At 41.4% G+C, this 6,977-nt stretch overlaps 1 long non-coding RNA gene across 2 annotated transcripts; it reads left to right on the top strand.

The window, feature by feature from the left end:
- Positions 1–341: 341 nt before the first annotated feature.
- Positions 342–4,831, top strand: LOC106941167 (uncharacterized). 2 transcript variants are annotated; one of them, XR_001423284.1, is made up of 3 exons: positions 342–673; positions 2,547–2,656; positions 4,752–4,831. It is a non-coding gene; the product is annotated as an uncharacterized LOC106941167 (long non-coding RNA). The 2 variants fall into 2 exon arrangements; XR_001423283.1 differs by lacking the exon at positions 4,752–4,831 and adding an exon at positions 3,713–4,241 and having other exon boundaries at positions 2,547–3,596.
- Positions 4,832–6,977: the final 2,146 nt, after the last annotated feature.

Consider the following 6,977-nt stretch of genomic DNA (forward strand, 5'->3'; position numbering starts at 1 on the left):
GATGGTGGTCGACTTCCAACAAGACGACGCTTAAAGCATAACGTTTGGGTGTTTTCACACCCGGTGGTCCGATTCAGTTCCCCGAATCGATCGGGGATCAAAACTGCAACATTTGCTGCATTTTCAGCTGGTGCCGTTTACTTTCCCGCTGTGCCTGCGCTTAACAATTCAAGCTAGTTGAAAAACCTGTTCACCTCCTCACCTGTGGTGGCGCTACACCAGAAACTACTGAAGGAAAAGAAACGAAAACAAATGAAGAAGACCAGCACATTTGTTGTGGTTCTATTGTCCCAGAATGCACTGCGCTATAGTTGCGCATTCACACGTCCCCAAAAGAACCAGACTTTGTAGACAAACAAACTAGAGTTTGATTGAAGCGGACAACTTAGAATGGCCCACGAGTTTGCCACGTTTGTCAAACGTTGAGTATCTAGTTGAGGATCTGTGATGTGACGTGGCAGCAAAGCAGCAGCGGCGGCGGCACAGTGGTTCCAGCATCTGTTTGCTTCCACACACCTGACTGAAATGGCTTCTGAAGCACTGGATGGCTTGAATCAGGTGTGCTGGAACAGAGGCTCATCTAAACCACGCAGAGCAGAGCTACCTGAGGACCAGAGTTGATGTAAAAGACTGAAATGTCCCTCTGTTTACTTCAACAACACCAAAACCTCCCGTGAGTATATTTGTGTTTAATTTAAGCTTAGCATTAAAGTTAGCTCAATGAACCGTCCATTGTGCTTTGACTTGTTTTGGAAAAGAAGTAACTTTTAAAACACTAATATTAGATAATGGAGGGGGGGGAAGAAAAACAGAGTCGAGGTGTTTTCCCAGACTTGGAAGGTCATCTGGACAAACATTCGCTGAAACTACTTTAAACACACACAGGTCCCGTCTTCTCGCACAGAGCACTTTTTGTAAGAGCGCCGCGTTTGTGAACCTGACAGTGGAAAATCTGAGCCTCCGTTTGGTCTTGGCGTTTTGATTTGTTTGACAGCGGAGAAAATTATAGCAGCAGGGGGGGCGGCGGGGAGCGTGTGGGGACGGGGGTAGAAATATGAAAATATAACCGGTAATATTTCCAAAGCACTGATATTTTCCTCAGGATTCCCAGTGAGTCCTTGCCTGCTTGTGTTTGTTGTTTGGGTTTACGTGCACTTTTGCGCGTGTGCGTACACGTGCGTACCTCAGCATGCTGCAGCGGTGAATCATCTCTACTGATGAAATGCTGCGGTAATTGTTTGTCTACATATTGCAGGTTAGTTTCCATATCTCGGGGTTTTTTTCTGTGGTCTCCCTCACACTGCTCTGATTTGACTCTATAATTTTCATTTCATTCATTTATTTATTTATCCAACGTGCTTTATTGCTTTGATTCTCTAAGCCCGGGGTTATTTGGATTTAATGGGCGTCTCCTTTCTTAGAATCAGTAACTAAACTTCTCAGAGTAAACTTTCTCATTGGAGATGATGGTTGAGTTGAGGAGAGCAAACACTGAGCGCTCTCTGATTATTCATAAATCTGGCGTGTTCGCATGACCTAGGGATCCAGTCTGGAGCAAATTACGCCACAAAGAGTCCAGTCTGTACGTTTGGCTGTTTCTGCGCGTCCTGCTTTCAGATGAGCTTCTGTTACTGGATGCACGGAGGGACACCACTGTGCCTTTTCTAAAGTATTCACACCCCCTTAAATCTCAGATATGTTTTCTGTCGACGACAAACCAACGCAAAGTCCAGAGTCAAGATTTTACATTTTTAACAAATAAAAATTAAGTTTTATGTGTCGAGTATTTCGCAGCTTCTAACAGGATTTTATTTTTTTCCTCCAGAGTCGCTCATTTAACATTTAGAGTAAAAACATCTCCTCAGCATAATACCACTACCACCATGTTTGAATACTGGCGTGGTCTGCACAGGGTGACGTTGGTCTATCGTATAAAAGCCTAATAAAAAGATACTTCGAATTGTGGTTTCAGTGAGACGTGAAAAAAAAAATAAATTCTGGCAATATAAATAATTCAGCATCACTGTTAACTTTCACCTCTTTTTACCATTTGCTTAACCAAACCTGGCCTGGTAATATTTGATGCTAAAATTAATTCCTCTTTCGCTACAACTTAGTGGCTCAGTGGTTGTTGTTGTTGGTGAAACGATTGTTGTCGTTCCGTGTTTAAGACTAACAGCTCCTTATTTACTCCTCGTGTCAATCCACCACAGCTCTTTATGTGGCCCTCTGGACTCTAGATGTCCTCCTAAACGGAGCCTTCGAGATGACAATTGGGTGCTTAAATATTATTTCATCAATCACGTCAAAGCGGATTACATCTACCAAATTAAATCAATGTGAAAAGATGTTCAATGTTAATTCGTTTTAAGAAGTGCTCATCGTATGCAGAGACGGCTCTTTATTCATGTTTGAAGTTTGTTAATGGGTTTTATCAATACATTCGGCCACAACGGGCCCTTCGAGAACATAATGATCTTGATATGAAAATGAAAATGAATTTGACACCCCCTGCTCTGCGTGCGTTTGTTGCATTTGCCGCACAGATAACAACTCGGCTGCCCGGAGAGTGTCGAGATGCAACCAGCTCCATAGAACCAGGGAAGACGGTCTAATGGACTCCCAGCACCACGGCTAAAATGAAGACTTCTCTGAGGTTTCGACTGAACCGTCTCTGATGCTCAAAGAATAAGCTTTGTTCCTTCAAATCATTTATTCTCGTAAAAAATATTCAGTGGGGAAAACAAAGTGAGGATAAGAATAACGAATAACTCCTGTCTTGCTATGGAAACCTGGTTGTGTTACTTTTACAGTATGGCTCCTGAACTTAGTCGCTTTTATTGGATGGGGCAGGATAAGCTAATGTATCACGGCGAGTCTCGGAGATTAAGTCGAGTTACGACATTTCAGCTGAAAATGCTGACTGCTGGCCGTCACCAAGGTGCCAGAAATGGACCTAAATCATCCAGAAGCTAAATAACAGATAGAAAATACTGTTACTATTGTGCCATGTGGACAAAAACAAAAACCTGTTAGGGAAGTGAAGAAAGCCGGTAAGAGGAAAAGAGAAGGACAGATACAGGGGCAGAAAAATGAGGGGAGTCAGTGGGTGTTACACCCAGGAGGTGTGAAAGAAATGCAGGAAACATCTAGAAGGAAACAAAGGATAGAAGATGGACCAGGAGAAAAAAAAATGGAGAAGCAGGAAGAAAGTGAGCAAGCGAGAGCGAGTTTAAGGAGAATCGATGCGAGCGCCTCTCCGCTGGGACGGAGCTAACAGCAGAGCAGACCCTGGATCTCAGGTGTCCAGTCGATGGCTGATGCATTAGACTGCTGATACGCGCCGCTTTGGGTTCAAACACACATTTTCTTAATACAACATGAACCCATTTCCCCCCCTCATTAATCATGTAATCTGATTAGGGTTGGAGGTCTGGGCTGCACTGCTCCGCTCACCGCCTTTCATTTATTCCTCCGTCGCCGAGCAGACCAACGTGTGCATTAGCACAGGAATATTAGCTGAAATTAATGTAGCCCTGGACGGCTGAGGCACGCATATGGTAAAGCTGGAGCTTAGACGAGCCTTCATATTTACGGTATGCTTACAGTGAACTCCTCATCTTGATATTTACTAACCATGTTGGTCGGCTTGCATCATTTACTGAATTGAAAGCAGTCGTGACTTTTATTTCTCTAACTTTTGCTCTCACAGTCACGTCTGGGCTTCAGCATTTCAGTACAGGATCAGTGGGATCGGAGAGAAGTTTAACTGCGCTGACAGGCATGTGAAAAAAATGTCAGTTTTATTTAGGGTCCATGAAATGCAACATCAGTTCAGACAGAAGCTGAACTGACTAAATAACATTAAATTATTCCAATCGTGTAACTCCGATTTGCATATTTGTCAATTCATCACGAGTTTAAATGTGGTTTTATCTTTCTAAATTAGTTGAAAATATTTACAACTTTTTTTTTTTTATAAATATTGAGTGAATTTAAACGTTACCTCCTTGATTTGCCCAACAAGAAGAAGGAGGAAAAGTTCTGAGTCACACAGTGTGTCAGAAATCAAGCCCCCTCATCCTCCATGCAGTGGCTTAGTTTGCTTATTTATTGGACCGGCTCTGTTAATGCTCAATTAAGCATGTTATTGATCAGAAGCCTTTTTGTTGAAGAGAAGAAAAAAAAGTCAGATTTTAGAAGCCTCCAAGCATTTTCAGTGCTTATTTCCTCAAACTGTTTTTCTTGGTAATTTATAAAACATTGGGCCATTTTAAATTTACTTTTTTTGCAATTATTTGTTAATATTTTTTTCTCTTTGTGTCCTTTGAATCACTTTGGATTTGGTGGGATTTTATTTGCACAAAAAAATAACAAAAAAGATATTTAAGAGCTGATAATGGACATGGATTATTACAAAGAAAAACAATAACATGTCAGACGTCCTGTGTGTCATTCGCATTAATGGCAAATATGTAGATGCATATCAATAAAAATACATTAAAACATGCCGCTCAAGTTTGTGAGCATGCGCAGTTAGCAATCAGCCGCTGTTCCCTTCTGCTCTGCGTTAAAACAAGTGTGTATTATTTTACGGATGTTGTTTAATATTTTTCAATCAAATATGATTGTTACATTGAAGGTGTATTGCCAACTTATCGCAGTGAAATATTTCAGTAATATTTCGATGAAATTATGTCAGAATCAGCCGTTCTGACTTTTTTTTTTTGTAATTTGTCTGCTTCAAACAGACCAGAGCCTGTGTTCCTCTGATTGTCCGCTTCAGCTGAAGTGGCGAGAGCACTCATCCGCACCAAGCATGCAAACTCTGTGAACCAAGATAACAAAGCGAACCAAAGGGAGGAAGTGACGTCTGGCGTGCCACGCTCGCTCTCTTTTCCATATTCTCTCCAGGAAAAGAGCGAATGCCTCGAACGATTCAGCCTCTAGGGACAGCGCCTTAATTGTGCAGCTGATATAAGCACACGATGGCAGGTGATTTGGTCTGTTTTGAGAAGTGCAGCGTCAAAATCAGTCAAGCCAAAGTGACATTGTTCACTGTCCCCCGAGAATCAAAGCTCTTATACCTTTAAACTAATAACACCTACATATTAATATCCTCATCTTTACACAAAGCACTATGTAGCCGTGTTGTCAATCGCAGTAGAAACACACACACACATTAAATGACATGAAACATTTGACTTACCAAGATATAAAAAAGTAAAAGTCTGTCACAAGTTTAATCTTTATGTGAAGCCCAAGCTTCACATAATTCACCAGCAGTCAGCTTCCTGTCTGGTTATGGACAGTGCTGAGTTACTTCTTTATGGCTTTGCATAAATATAGGGTTTCCATAGCGCATTAAAGTAATTAATTTATTGAAAGGTGTCCAAAATTAAACAAGTAAAGATAAGTTGAAGCTCTTTAGGGGGCAGTGTCACCCCTGACAAGCCCAGCTGCATCACTGCACATTTCCAGCTTGCACCCATTTTCATCCCAGTTCAAAATGGGTGCAAAATAAAAACTGGACATTTATTTACCTTAAATAACCCCCCCAAAAAACAGGATGCAGTGCAGTTTCTGACTTTTTGCAAACTTCACATAATAAATCTAAACAGTGTTCAGCTGGAAGATGTTTCTAAAAGATCATATCTTAAATAAAATCTTAGAAAAATAAAATTTCCATCTGTTATTTAGAGGGGAAAAAATGATTTTTATCTCAAAATTTGTCATTTGCAACAGTTCTCATGAGTTTCCTCAACACTTCCAGTTTCTGAGCTTCTAGCAAAAAGAATAATATCTCCATCTCATGCATGAGTGTGTGTGTGTGTGTGTGTGTGTGTGTGTGCGCGCGCGCTGAAAGACCAGGAGGGTCGCATCATATCGGGTCAAGCAGGGTCTACACAGTCATTGATACTCCCGCTGTGTCTGTCACTCAGCGCACACACAGATTATCTCTGATATTATACAAATATACTTACACAATACTTGTTCTCTTACTTGTATGCTTGCGTTCATTGTCAACACAGTTAGAGAAATATTTGTCAGTAACTACATCAGAAAATCAAACAGAGGAATGTTTTTGATTATTCTCATTGTTATATAAATAAATCTGATCATACAGCATGAAGTTGTCGGCTGCTTTTAGATGTTTTTTTTTTTTTTAACTTCACATCTTCATATAATTATACATATGTATTTCATGTTGGAGGAGACGTATTGGGGTTCTCCTGCAGCACCACTGGTGGGAGAGTTAAGGGCAACGCAGCTTAATCCCGGTAGACCATGTAATACTGACTGAATACGGTACATTGTTTACCTGCATACGCATGGGTTTGTGTCGTCAAATGTGAAATGTGTCGATAATGAGAACAAAAACTCATTCATAGTTCGGATGTAGTTTATTTGGTTGTTTATTTTCTCCGTTTTCTGACGCAACAGGAGCGTCCCAGTCCACCAACGATTCATCCATTTCCACTCACAGTGAGACAACGATCGCTTAGAAAAATATCTTTTGTCGTCGCTGTCAGCCAGCTAGCAAATGTCGCATTCGTTTTTGCACCGACACGCGCAGTTGTACGCGGCACGGCGTACACGCTTTGAAATGCCCAAGTGTTTTGCCTAATGAGCCCTGCTGGTCTCCAGATCAATAAACTGTTAAGTGGCTCATCGAAAATAATGACGTGGTGTTAAGCTGACCCGTCCACAAGCACTTCCACTGAAGAGCTGCCATCTTGTTAACATGGATTTTACTCATCACCTGCTTCAGACGGAGATAAGGTTGTCACCCCAGCATCTACAACCACAAAGAGGGACAGAAGCAGTAACAATCACACTCAAAGAAAGACGCAGATGTGAATGGTTCGGTGAGAAGCGGCCCGTAACTCTGGTGTGATTTTTACATTAGAAACAAATCCTCAGACCGACTTGCCAGGTTCCTTTAAGGGTGCGTGGCATAATTTAAGAGAATAAAG

This window comes from Poecilia latipinna, unplaced genomic scaffold (genome assembly GCF_001443285.1).
Source record: "Poecilia latipinna isolate Pla-1442-1.1 unplaced genomic scaffold, P_latipinna-1.0 Scaffold3527, whole genome shotgun sequence".
Classification (NCBI taxonomy): domain Eukaryota; kingdom Metazoa; phylum Chordata; class Actinopteri; order Cyprinodontiformes; family Poeciliidae; genus Poecilia; species Poecilia latipinna.